Genomic DNA, 14,862 nt, shown 5'->3' with positions numbered 1-14,862 from the left:
ATATTTAAAACAGGAGGTAGAACCATTCCATATATAGACCAATTAGCTTAACGTCAGTGGTAGGAAACATAATGGAATCCTTACTCAAAGATATACTAGAGTTACATCTAGAAACCAAAAAGCTAAAAATAGTCAGCATGGATTGCAAAAGGGAAGGTCATGCTTGACCAACCTTATTGAATCCTTTGAAGAAGTCACAAAGGGTAAACAAGGGTATTGTAGTAGATGTAATATATTTGGATTTTCAAAAGGCCTTTTCATAAGGTACTGCATAGTAGAACCATGACTGCAGTCATAGAATCATGGAAAGGTTACAGCGCGGAAGGAGGCTATTTGGCCCATCAAGTCCGTGCCGGCTCTATGCAAGAGCAATCCAGCTAGTCCCACTGCCACTCCCCCCGCCCTATCTCCGTAGCCCTGCAAATTTTTCCTTTTCAAGTACTTATCCAGTTCCCTTTTTGAAGGCCATGATTGAATCTGCCTCCACCACCCCCTCGGGCAGTGCATTCCAGATCCTAACCACTTGCTGTGTTTTTTTTAAAAAAAGCTTTTCCTCATGTCACCTTTGGTCTTTTGCCAGTCACCTTAAATCTATGTCCTCAGGTTCTTGACTCTTCCACCAATGGGAACAGTTTCTCTCTACTATGTCTAGACCCTTCATGATTTTGAATACCTCTATCAAATCTCCTTGCTGCCATTTCTGTTCCAAGGAGTACAACCCCAGCTTCTCTGGTCTATCCACGTAACTAAAGCCCCTCATCCCTGCAATCATTCTAGCAAATCTCTTCTGCACCCTTTCTAAGGCCTTCACATCTTCCCTAAAGTGCGGTGCCCAGAACTGAACACAATACTCTAGTTGTGGCCGAACCAGTGTTTTATAAAGGTTCTTCATGATTTCCATACTTTTGTATTCTATGCCTCGATTTATAAAGCCCAGGATCCCGTATGCTTTTTTTAAAAACCGCTTTCTCAACCTGCCCTGCCACCTTCAATGATTTGTGCACATATACCCCCAGATCCCTCTGTTCCTGACCTCCTCCTGTCAGGGACAAGTAGCAGAATGGATAGCAAGCTGGCTACAAAACAGAAAACAGAGTAGGGGTTAAAGGTAGTTATTCAGACTGGCAAAAGGTGGGAAGTGGTGTTCCATAAGGATCGGTGCTGGGACCACTAGTATGCATCATTCACATAAATAATTTGGACTCGGGTATTGGAAGTACAATTCCAAAATTTGCGGACAACACCAAATTGAGGGGTATAGTTAATATCAAGGAGGACTGCGACAAAATACTGCTTGGATAATAGTCTAAATGGGGCAGAGGAGCAGAGGGATCTGGGGGTACAGAGACACATCACTAAAAGTTACGACGCAGGTTAATAAGGCCATTTTTTTTAAAAAAAAGGCAACCAAGCATTGAGGTTCATTTCTAGTGGGAGAGAATTGAAAAGCGGGGAAGTTATGTTAAACTTATATAGAACCTTGGTTAGACCACACTTGGAGTACTGTGAACAGTTCTGGTCTCCATATCATAAAAAGGATATAGAGGCACTGGAGAAGGTGCACAAATGGTTTACTAATATGATGCCAGAACTGAGAGCTTCTACCTATCTGGAAAGATTGAACAGGCAGGGGCTCTTTTCTCTGGAAAAGAGAAGACTGAGGGGTGATCTGATAGAAGTCTTCTAAGATTATGAAAGGGTTTGATAGGGCAGAGGTTGAAGATGTTTCCACATGCGGGGGAGACCAGAACCAGGGGCCATAAATATAAGATAGCCACTAATAAATCCAATAGAGAATTCAGGAGAAACTCCTTTACCCAGAGAGTGGTTAAATGTGGAACTTGCTACCACAAGGAGTAATTGAGGTGATTAGCATAGATGCATTCAAGGGGAAGGTGGATAAACACAAGGGAGAAAGGAATAGAGGGATATGCTGTTAGGGTTGGGTGAAGTAGGGAGGGATGAGGCTCATACTTTTATGGAGCAGCAATCATAGAATCATAAGATTTAGAATAGCTATGGAAAAGGACACGGACCACTCTAAAGTAAAAATAACTAAAGCCAGAGCTCCCTGGGTGACGAGATAGTGAGTAAGATGAAACGGAAAAAAGGGGCGTATGACAGATGTCAGGTTGATAACACAAGTGAGAGCCAGGCTGAATATAAAATGTTCAGAGGGGAAGTGAAAAAGGAAATGAGGGACAGAGAGAGAGTATGAGAATAGACTGGCGGCCAACATAAAAGGGAAACCAACAGTCTTCTACAGGCAAGTAAACAGGTAGTAAAAGGAGGGGTGGGTCCGATTAGGGAACCAATAAAGAGATCTACTCATGGAGGAAGAAGGGATGGCTGAGGTACTAAATGAGCACTTTGCATCTGTCTTTACCAAGGAAGAAGATGCTGCCAGAGTGTCAGTAAAGGAAGATGTAGTCGATTTACTGGATGGACTAAAAATTGATAAAGAAGTAGTACTTGAAATGCAAGCTGTACATAAAGTAGATAAGTCACCCGGTCCGGATGGGATGCATCCTCGGTTGCTGAGGGAAGTAAAGGTGGAAATTGCGGAGGTACTGGCCATAATCTTCCAAAAGTCTGTAGATACGGGGGGTGGTACCAGAGGACTGGAGAATTGCAAATGTAAAACCCGTGTTCAAAAAAAGGTGTAAGGATAAACCCAGCAACTATAGGCCAGTCAGTTTAACCTCAATGGTGGGGAAATTTAGAAACAATAATCCGGGACAGAATTAAGTCACTTGGATGAGGGTGGATTTTTTTTTTTATTCGTTCATGGGATGTGGGCTTTGCAGGCAAGGCCAGCATTTATTGCCTATTCCTAATTGCCCTTCAGAAGATGGTGGTGAGCCACTGCCCCCTTGAACCGCTACAGTCCGTATGGTGAAGGTTTTCCTACAGTGCCATTAGGTAGGGAGCTCCAGAATTTGACCCAGCGACGATGAAGGAACGGTCATATATTTCCAAGTCGGGATGGTGTTTGACTTGGAGGGGAATATGCAGGTGGTGTTCCCATGTGCCTGCTGCAGTGCATCCTGCAGACGGTAAACACTGCAGCCACGGTACGCTGGTGGTGAAGGGAGTGAATGTTTAGGGTGGTGGATGGGGTGTCAATCAAGCGGGCTGCTTTGTCCTGGATGGCGTCGAGCTTCTTGAGTGTTGTTGGAGCTGCACTCATCCAGGCAAGTGGAAAGTATTCCATCACACTCCTGACTTGTGCCTTGTAGGTGGTGGAAAGGCTTTGGGGAGTCAGGAGGTGAGTCACTTGCTGCAGAATACCCAGCCTCTGACCTGCTGTTGTAGCCACAGTATTTATATGGCTGGTCCAGTTGAGTTTCTGGTCAATGGTGACCCCCAGAATGTTGATGGTTGGGCATTCGGCGATGGTAATGCCGTTGAACGTCAAGGGAGGTGGTTAGACTCTCTCTCTTTTTCTCTCTCTCTCTCTTGTTGGAGCTGGTCATTGCATGGCACTTGTCTGGCGCGAATGTTACTTGCCACTTATCAGCCCAAGTCTGGATGTTGTCCAGGTCTTGCAGCATGCTGGCACAGACTGCTTCATTATCTGAGGGGTTGCGAATGGAACTGAACACTGCAATCAATTTTACTAGGGCTCCTTGGTGCCACACTGTCAAATGCTGCCTTTATATCAAGGGCAGTCACTCTCACCTCACCTCTGGAATTGAGCTCTTTTGTCCATGTTTGGACCAAGGCTGTAATGAGGTCTGAAGCTGATTAGGGAAAGCCAGCACGGATTTGTTAAAGGCAAATCGTGTTTAACTAACGTGATTGAGTTTTTTGATGAGGTAACGGAGAGGGTAGATGAGGGCAATACAGTTGATGTGGTGTATATGGATTTTCAAAAGGCTTTTGATAAAGTGCCGCATAGTAGGCTTATAAAGATTTCGGCCCATGGAATAAAGGGGGCAGTAGCAACGTGGATACAGAATTGGCTAAGGGACAGGAAATAGAGTAGTGGTGAACGGTTGTTTTTCGGACTGGAGGGAGGGGGCACAGTGTTGTTCCCCAGGGATCAGTGCCGGGACCACTGCTTTTCTTGATATATATTAATGTCATGGACTTGGGTGTACAGGGCACAATTTCCAAATTTTCAGATGTCACAAAACTTGGATGGGTAGTAAACAGTGAGGAGGATAGTGATAGACTTCAAGAGGATATAGACAGGCTGGTGGCATGGGCGGACACGTGACAGACGAAATTTAACGCAGAAAAATGCAAAGTGGTACATTTCGGTAGGAAGAATGAGGCAGGGCAATATAAACTAGATGGCACCATTCTAAAAGGGGTACAGGAACAGAGAGATCTGGGGGTATATGTGCACAAATCGTTGAAGGTGGCAGGGCAGGTTGAGAAAGTGGTTTAAAAAAGCATGCGGGAACCTGGGCTTTATAAATAGAGGCATAGAGTACAAAAGTATGGAAGTCATAATGAACCTTTATAAAACACTGGTTCGGCCACAACTGGAATATTGTGTCCAGTTCTGGGCACTGCACTTTAGGAAAGATGTGAAGTCCTTGGTTAGGGTGCAGAAGAGATTTACTAGAATAGGGCTGAGGGACTTTAGTTACGTGGATAGACTGGAGAAGCTGGAATAAAGAAGGTTGAGAGGAGATTTGATAGAGGTATTCAAAATCATTAAGGGTGTAGATAGAGAGAAAGTTCCCAGTGGAGGAAGGGTCAAGGACCGCCCAGAGGACACAGATTTGGCAAAAGAACCAAAGGTGACATGAGGAAAAACTTTTTTACACAGAGTTGTTAGGATCTGGAATACACTGCCCGAGGGAGTGGTGGATGCAGATTCAATCATGGCCTTCAAAACTGTATTAGAACTTGAAAGGAAAAAATTTGCAGGGCTGTGGGGAATGGGACTAACTGGATTGCTCTTGCATCGAGCCGGCGCGGACTCAATGGGCTGAATGGCCTCCTTCCATGCTTTAAACTTTCTATGATTTTATGTGGAGCTAAACATTGGTATGGACCTGTTGGGCCGAATGGCCTGTTTTTGTGCTGTACATTCTATGTAATTACTTTTCCCTCCAATTTTCAATATTAAACAAATGTTATATATTAACTTTGATATAGTCTTTGGTATCACAGAATAAGTGAATACAGGTAGAACTGGACATATTCAAAATAGCAGGAAATAGAGCGCCTTCCTCAAAATCTCAAATTGTGACTCCAGAGCCACTCATTAACCTGGAAGATGACAAACAAAATAAAGATGATTGGTGAATGGGTCTACTTAAAAAGTGACTTGAGAATGCAAAATTAGCAAATACTTGACATAACTATTCCTATTGACTTATTAAAGTGCTGCCCCACAGTCCAGGAGGTAGATCGTAGTTTCTTTTGACGAGCTGTATTTTGTGCTGTTTTGAATCAATGTTAAAACACTTTGTATCGCATAAAATCTGCTTTCCTTGCATAAAGAGTAGAAAAGATCTGCAATTGTTAGTTAGCATTACTACCTGAACTTGCCTGCTTTCATCATCTTTCTGCAATGGCTTCTCTTCCCACTCCCACACCATTACCACTGGATTCCCCCAAGGATCTATTCTTGGCTGCCTCCTATTTCTCATCTACATGCTGCCCCTCGGCAATGTCATCCGAAAACACATCACCAGGTTCTGCATTTATGTAGACGACATCCAGCTCTACACCTCTCAACCCCTCCACCTCCTCTGATTTTGTCATGCTACTTGTCCGACATCCAGTAGTGGATGAGCAAAAATTTCTCCAACTAAATATCTGGAAGACCGAAGCCATTGTCTTCGGTCCCCACCACCGACTCCATCCCTTTCCCTGGCCACTGTCTGAGGCTGAAACAGACCATTCTCAACCATGGTGCCCTATTTAACCGAGATGAGCTTCTGTCTCCATATCTGCTCCATCACCAAGACTGCCTACTTCCACTTCTGTAACATCGTCTGTCTCTGCTGCTGAAACTCTCATCCGTGACTTTGTTACCTCTAGACACGACTATTCCAATGACCTTATGGCCGGCATACCATCTTGCACACTCTTTTTCATAGCGCTCATGTGAAGCGCCTTGGGATGTTTTACTATGTTAAAAGTGCTATATAGAATATCATAGAAAATTTACGGTACAGAAGGAGGCCATTCAGCCCATCGTGACCGCACTGGCTGAAAATGAGCCTCCCAGCCTAATCCCACACTCCAGCATTTGGTCCATAGCCTTGTAGGTTATAGCACTTCAGGTGCATATCCAGGTACATTTTAAATGTGATGAAGGTTTCTGCCTCTACCACCCTTTCAGGCAGTGAGTTCCAGACCCCCACCACCCTCTGGGTGAAAATCTTTTTCCTCCGCTCCCCTCTAATCCTTCTTCCAATCACTTTAAATCTATGCCCCCTGGTTACTGACCTCTCTGCTAAGGGAAATAGGTCCTTCCTATCCACTCTATCTAGGCCCCTCATAGTTTTGTACACCTCAATTAAATCACCCCTCAGCCTCCTGTGTTTTAAAGAAAACAACCCCAGCCTATCCAATCTTTCCTCATTGCTAAAATTCTCCAATCCTGGCAACATCCTTGTAAATCTCCTCTGTACTCTCAAGTGCAATTATATCCTTCCTGTAATGTGGTGACCAGAACTGTATGCAGCGATGGCCTAACTAGTGTTTTATATAGTTCTAGCATAACCTCCCTGCTCTTATATTCTGTGTCTCGGCTAATGAAGGAAAGTTTACCATATGCCTTCTTAACCACCTTATCTTCCTGTCCTGCTACCATCAGGGATCTGTGGACGTGCTCTCCAAGGTCCCTCACTTCCTCTACACCTTTCAGTATTCTCCCATTTATTGTGTATTCCCTTGCCTTGTTTGCCCTCCCCAAATGCATTACCTCACACTTCTCTGGATTGAATTCCATTTGCCACTTTTCTTCCCACTTGACCAATCCATTGATATCTTCCTGCAGTCTGAGAATCCCTACGTGGTCAGTTTTCAGTAAAATATTAAAATTCCTACGTGGCAAAGAAGCAGAATGCAAAATGGTTAGAAAGGGTTAATTAGTTAGTAACTGAGATTGGTACAGGTGGCCTGGCCTCCTGCTGGGCCATATGTTTGCGTAGTCAGCAGGTTTGCATGGTCTTATCAATGTAGAGTCTTTGATGTGATTCAAGGACTGGTCTGAATGTCTCCATGTTTATGGCAGATCAATATAGGTAACGAGCTTAGCCAAAGTTGAAAGACATTCCAGGTTGGGAGATAAGGAACAGAAGGGACAAGGAAGAACATTCCAAGTTGGAAGGTGAGGAAGTATCCCCTTTGATGTCTAACAGCAACATGGTCAGCACATGATTATTTATGATTGGCCGGAAATAATGTAACCTCGCATGGCAACCTATGCCCGGCTTATGATTGGTGTTGACCCTCGTTAAGTATGTTCCAACCCTATTCATCTGTATAAAAACGTGTGGATTTCTGTATGTTTTTGTTCTTGCTCTGCCAGCATAGAGGGACTCTTATCAGGAGTCCAAATCAATGCTGCAGACTAAGAACCCTGCTATTAAAGTTGTGATGAACTTTAAAATGTACTCGACTTCAGATTTTACTGAACCAGACTGAGGGGAATGAATCCGGATCGTCATCTACAGCTTTCCTCCTGACCACATGGCCAATTTTTTAATCATCTGCAAACTTCTTAATCGTGCCCCTTACAATTAAATCCAAAATCATTAATATATACCACAAAAATCAAGGGATCTAGTACTGAGCCCCATGGAACCCAAATGGAAGCAGCCTTCCAGTCACACAAACACCCGTTGACCAATACCCTTTGCTTCTGCCACTGAGCCAATTTTGGATTCAACTTGCCACTTTCGCTTGGATCCCATGGGCTTGTACTTTTTTCACCAGTCTGCCATGTGGGACCTTGTCAAAAGCCTTGCTAAAATCCACGTAGACTACATCGAACACACTACCGTCATCGACCCTCCCTGTTACCGCCTCAAAAAATTCAATCAAGTTAGTCAGACTTGACTTTCCCTTAACAAATCCATGCTAACTGTCCTTGATTGACCCGTACCTTTCGAAGTGAAGTTTTATCCTGTCCCCCAGAATTAATTCCATTCATTTGCCCACCACTGAGGTTAGACTGACTGGCCTGTAATTACTCGGTCTATTCCCCTCTCTCCCTTTTTAAACAACAGTGCAATGTTAATAGTCCTCCAATCCTCCGGCACCAAGCCTGTATCCAGGGAGGATTGGAAAATGATGGTCAGAGCCTCCGCTATTTCCTCCCTTGCTTCATTTAACAGCCTGGGATACATTTAATCCGGGCCTGGTGATTTATCTACTTTCAAAAGATGCTAATCCCCTTAATACTTCCCCTCTCACAATGTTTATCCCATCCAATATTTCACACTCCTCCTCTTCCTTAACTACAATGTCTGTATCGTCCCTCTCTTTTGTGAAGACAGATGCAAAGTATTCATTCAGAACCATACCAACATCTTCTGCCTCCACGCATAGAGACCAAAAAGATATGGAGGCTAATAGGCCCTACTCTTTCCTTAGTTATCCTCTTGCTCTTAATGTATTTATAATTTTAAACAATTTTACAACACCAAGTTATAGTCCAGCAATTTTATTTTAAATTCACAAGCTTTCGGAGACTTCCTCCTTCCTCAGGTAAATGTACCTGAGGAAGGAGGAAGTCTCCGAAAGCTTGTGAATTTAAAATAAAATTGCTGGACTATAACTTGGTGTTGTAAAATTGTTTACAATTGTCAACCCCAGTCCATCACCGGCATCTCCACATCATGTATTTATAAAACATCCTTGGGTTTTCCTTGATTTTACTTGCCAATATTTTTTCATGCCCTCTTTGCTTTCCTAATTTCCTTTTTAATTTCAACCCTGCACTTTCTATGCTCCTCTTGGCTTTCTGTGGTATTGAGTTCTTGGCGTCTGATATAAGCTTTCCTTTTTTTTGCCTGATCTTCCCCTGTATGCTCCTTGACATCCAGGGGGCTCTCGATTTGGCAGTCCTACCCGTTTTCTTTGTGGGTACATATTTTCTCTGAACCCCTTGAATGCCTCCCACTGCTCTGACATTGATTTACCTTCAAGTAGCTGTTTCCAGTCCATTTTTGCTAAATCACTTCAGCTTAGTAAAACTGGCCTTTCCCCATTTGAGAACTTTAACTCCTGTTCTATCTTTGTCCTTTTCCATAACTATACTAAATCTAACTGAATTATGATCACTACCACCAAACTGCTCTCCCACTGATACTCCTACCTGCCCAGCCTCATTTCCTAAAACTAACTCCAGATCTGCCCCTCTCTTGTTGGGCTTGCTATGGATTGGCTTAAAAAAAGTTCTCCTGGATGCAATTTAAGAAATTTGTGCACTCTATACCCTTCACATTGTTTGAATCCCAGTTAATGTTAGGGTAGTTGAAATCCCCTACTATTACTGCCTTATTGTTTTTGCACTTCAGAATTTTGCCTACATATAAATGCAAGTTGTTATTTTAGTTGAACTGGTTTACATAGCCTTTCACTAGCAATCTGCATAAATGTACATCTCTCCTTGACCAATTCCTCAATCAGGCATAGGATTCTGCTTTTTCTATAGCAAGTTCTTAACTGTGTGTTACAATTCACATTAAACCTAGCAGTATTCCAACTATGTTTACATTGCCAGTTGCAATGTGGCAAATAACATTTGTTTAAAAAATATCAATGAATATTAATAATCTTGGTAGTTTAATGTTGAAAATGAGTGTAAGGGCTGGTTTGTCTCAAATGTACATATTTTGACTTTTCTCTGAAGCTACTCCTAATTCAAAACAAACGAATGTGGCTGATGGAGGCCTAAATCCAGCCTTAGGAATTGCTAGACTGCATTGGATACTGAATTACCAGTATTATGAAGTTCTGAGTGTTGTAAGCTCAATGTGTGGTACAGATGGAACACTGGGCACGCAAACCACAAGTACATTTTGCAAGCAGTTGAACCTTATAACTACTGCCAGTGAATTCAGAATATAGAGGCTAGATGATGTATCATTGTGTTAACTTGATAACAAAGTTGCAAATTATGGTGAGCTCCAGATTTCAGTGTTTCCAGTGGGGTCTTGCAGGGCTCCACAGTAGTCTTCCACTACTTTGTGTTCTGTTTATAGCAAAGATAAAAAATAAATACGTCACTCTACCAGGTATGATAGTGTTACCAAATCAAGGACTTTATAATGAGATGCAGGTATTATATTAGCAGGTGAAATCAAAGAAAACCCAAAGATGTTTTATAAATACATTAAGAGCAAGAGGATAACTAAGGAAAGAGAAAGGCCTATTGGAGACCAAAAAGGTAAACTATGTGTGGAGGCAGAAGATGGTTCTTAATGAATACTTTGCTTCTGTCTTCACAAAGGAGAGGGATTGTAGTTAAGGAGGAGGAGTGTGAAATATTGGATGGGATAAACATAGTGAGAGAGGAAGTATTAAGGGGATTAGCATCTTTGAAAGTAGATAAATCACCAGGGCCGGATGAAATGTATCCCAGGCTGTTAAAAGAAGCCAGGGAGGAAATAGCGGAGGCTTTAACAATCATTTTCCAAACTTCACTGGATATAGGCGTATTGCCGGAGGATTGGAGGACTGCTAACGTCGTACCGTTGTTTAAAAAGGGAGCGAAGGATAAACCAAGTAATTACAGGCCAGTCAGCCTAATATTGGTGGTGGGCAAATTATTGGAATCAATTCTGAGGGACAGGATAAACTGTCACTTAGAAAGGCACGGACTAATCAAGGACAGTCAGCATGAGTTTGTTAAGGGGAGGTCGTGTCTGACTAACTTGATTGAATTTTTCGAGGAGGTGACAAGGAGGATCAATGAGGGTATCGTAATTGATGTAGTCTGCATGGATTTTAGCAAGGCTTTTGACAAGGTCCCACGTGGCAGATTGGTCAAAAGTAAAGGCCCTTGGGATCCAAGGGAATGTGGCAAATTGGATCCAAAATTGGCTCAGTGGCAGGAAGCAAAGGGTAATGGTCGGGTGTTTTGGCGACTGGAAGGCTGTTTCCAGTGGGGTCTTGCAGGGCTCGGTACTAGGTTCTTTGCTTTTCGTGGTATACGTTAACGATTTGGACTTAAACATAGGGGGCATGATTAAGAAATTTGCGGATGACACAAAGATAGGCCGTGTGGTTGATAATGAGGAGGAAAGCTGTAGACTGCAGGAAGATATCAGTGGGCTGATCAGATGGACAGAAAAGTGGCAAATGGCGTTCAGTCTGGAGAAGTGTGAGGTAATGCATTTGGGGAGGGCAAACAAGGCAAGGGAATACACAATAAATGGGAGGATACTGAGGTGTAGAGGAAGTGAGGGACCTTGGAGAGCATGTCCACAGATCCCTGAAGGTAGCAGGCAGGTAGATGATAAGGCATATGGAATGATTTCCTTAGCTGAAGCATGGAATACAAAAGCAGGGATGTTATGCTGGAACTGTATAAAACACTAGTTAGGCCACAACTTGAGTACTGCGCACAGTTCTGGTCACCACATTACAGGAAGGACATAATTGCACTAGAGAGGGTGCAGAGCAGATTTACGAGGATGTTGCCAGGACTGGAGAATTTTAGCTGTGATTGATTGGATAGGCTGGGGTTGTTTTCCTTGGAACAGAGGAGGCTGAGGGATGATTTGATTGAGGTATACAAAATTATAAGGGGCCTAGATAGAGTGGATAGGAAGGACCTATTTCCCTTAGCGGAGGGGCCAATAATCAGGGGGCATAGATTTAAAGTGATTGGTAGAAGGATTAGAGTGGAAATGAGGAAAAAGTTTTTCACCCTAAGGGTGGTGAGGGTCTGGAACTCACTGCCTGAAAGGGTGGTTGAGGCAGAAACCCTCCACTCATTTTTAAAAAAAAATACCTGGTTGTGCACCTGAAGAGCCATGACCTGCAGGGCTACGGACCAAATGCGGGAAAGTGGGATTAGGCTGGGCGGCTCGTTTCTTAGCTGGCGCGGGCATGATGGGCCGAATGGCCGCCTCCTGTGCTGTAAATTTTCTATGATTCTATGCAATACGTGTGAAGTTTAGATGACAGTCATGAAACTGTATTAATTTTTTATACTATAAGATATTTTGATATTTGAAATTTAATGGCAATAATAAACTCCATGTATCTTTGCATTTTACTATGCCAGTGGTGTTTTTTTCTTCTGGCATGACCATGCTGATTGTTATAGGTGCATCTTTAGTTACTGCTTACATATTTAGCTGCAAATAACGTTTTTGTAATCACTTGTTGGGGCTGACTTTCTTGTAATGAAAGACTGCTCCAAACTAACTTGTTCATTAGTTTTCTTTATCCATTACATTCTTGACAAGTTTTTCTTTAATATACTTCATTTACCTTTTTCCATCTTAATTTTTTCTGCCTATTATGTCTCACTTGAGGGAAAATGAGTTTTGAGACAAAGTAGGAAGTTAGTAACCAAGGCACAATGCTTAGATAATGTCCCAGAGAGTTGAGCTTTGTTGTGCCAATAGCCTTTTCCAGCCTTGACATTTCTTATGTTCTTGCATTGGTTAGGTTAGCTAGGAAGTAGAGTGGAAGCTAGGCGTGTCTCCAATGAAGGAGTGAAAGAATAAGGCAAATCCCAGACCTTTGCTTTAGCTGGCCCACCCCAGCTGGCACCCATTTTCAGGTAAATGTGCAAAGATTTACGTTATTTAGCAGGCTCTCTGACAACACTGTTATCCAAAAAAACTCCATACACATAGGAAATGATAACAGAAGGGATTCCCTCTAGCCTTGGACAGCTTACAGTGCCAAAACATTAGGATGACGTATGAGGAGAGATTGGGTCGACTAGGCCTATATTCACTAGAGTTTAGAAAAATGAGAGGTGATCTCATCAAAACGTATAAATTCTAACAGGACAAGACAGAGTAGATGCAGGGAGGATGTTCCTGATGGCTGGGGAATCCAGAGCCAGGGGTCACAGTCTCAGGATACAGGGTATGCCATTTAGAACCGAGATGAGGAGAAATTTCTTCACTCAGAGGGTGGTGAACCTGTGGAATTCTCTACCACAGAAGGCAGTGGAGGCCAAGTCATTAGATGTATTCAAGAAGGAAAGAGATATATTTCTTAATGCTAAAGGGATCAAGGGATATGGGGAAAAAGCGGGAACAGGGTACTGAGTTAGACGATCAGCCATGATCATTTTGAATGGCGGAGCAGGCCCGAAGGGCCTACTCTTGCTCCTATTTTCTATGTTTCTAGAACTCCCTGCATTACTTTGAGAGTCATGGGATCTTGATCACACTGGGTCTTGCTTTAACATCTTCTACAGTTGTACTCCGACAACAGTGTTCCCTCAGTATTGCAGTGGAGTATCAGCCTAGATCGTGTGCTCAAGTCTGGAAATGGACTTGAACCCACAGCCTTACACCACAAAGCCTGGGCTGGTACACAGTATGTTCATTCAGTAAGTCACCTGTTACAAAAAACACACTTATGAAAGTTACTGAATTTACTATTCTTCATTGATCAAAAACACTTGTGTATTTTATACATTACACCATGTGTAACTACAACAAAAACTCAGTGCCTCCGGGGGGTGGGGGGATAAAAAAGCTTAGCTGTTTTCTACTACATCAATCAATTTACACATGGCAAGGTGATGTAGATTTAAAGTTACATTGATTTTCTGTTCCTGTTAGGGAAAGTAACTTTTACATAACTACATACTAATTAAGAGCAGGAGTAGGCCATTCGGCCTCTTGAGCCTGCTCTGCCATTGGCTAAGATCATGGCTGATCTGATTGTGACCTCAACCCTACTTTCCTGTCTACCAACTATAACCTTTGACTCCCTTGTAAATCAGGAATCTATCTAACTCAGCCTTAAAAATATTCAATGGCCCTGCCTCCACCGCTCTCTGGAGAAGGGAGTTCCACAGACTCACGACCCTCAGAGAAAAAATTTCTCCTCATCTCCGTCTTAAATGGAAGACCCTTATTTTTAAACTGTGGCCCCTAGTTCTAAACTCTCCCACGAGGGGAAACATCCTCTCAGCATCTACCCCTTCAAGTCCCCTCAGGATCTTATATGTTTCAATAAGATCACCTCTCATTCTTCTAAACTCCAATGTATACAGGCCCAACTTGTCCAATCTTTCCTCATAAGAAAACCCCCTCATCCCAGGAATCAGTCGAGTGAACCTTCTCTGAACCGCCTCCAAAGCAAATATGTCCTTTCTTAAATAAGGAGACCAAAACTGTACACAGTATTCTAGATGTGGTCTCATATTAATGTCCTGTACAACTGTAGCAAAACATCTCTACTTTTATATTCCATTCCCCTTGCAATAAATTACAACATTCCATTTGCCTTCCTAATCTCTTGCTGTACCTGCATACTAACTTTTTGTGATTCATGTACTAGGACACCCAGATCCATATGTACCTCAGAGTTCTGCAATCTCTCTCCATTTAAATAATATACTGCTTTTTGAAAGTGTCCTGGTGATGTGCATCATTCCTCATCAGACAGGTGGCCAGGAAATCATCTTCCCACTGAGGTTTCTGCTATGCTCCTTTGTAACCAGTTCCTGAAAAGGGGTCCAACACACAGCTCCTAATGACAGTTCCCAGCTGAGGTGGTCCAACTAAAGCAAGGGTCTGGGACTGTTCCCAGATGGGTTGGGCCAGCTAACACAAGGGTGTGGGACAGTTCTGAAGTCAGGGGCTTAAGAATAAAACTGTCATTACATCTGTTTGTAATTATTAATACTCTAGAATGTGTGTGTATATCTGTGTCTTTGACAGCACAAAATACAACCCA

The 14,862-nt window shown here is 42.8% G+C and overlaps 1 protein-coding gene across 1 annotated transcript in view; it reads left to right on the top strand.

The window, feature by feature from the left end:
- The window catches only part of b4galt6 (UDP-Gal:betaGlcNAc beta 1,4- galactosyltransferase, polypeptide 6), a 79,017-nt gene that overhangs the window by 36,557 nt on the left and 27,598 nt on the right, over positions 1-14,862 (top strand). The window lies entirely within an intron of this gene.

Source organism: Heptranchias perlo, chromosome 3, assembly GCF_035084215.1.
Source record: "Heptranchias perlo isolate sHepPer1 chromosome 3, sHepPer1.hap1, whole genome shotgun sequence".
In the NCBI taxonomy this organism is placed as follows: domain Eukaryota; kingdom Metazoa; phylum Chordata; class Chondrichthyes; order Hexanchiformes; family Hexanchidae; genus Heptranchias; species Heptranchias perlo.
This window is presented reverse-complemented; position numbering and strand designations above follow the sequence as displayed.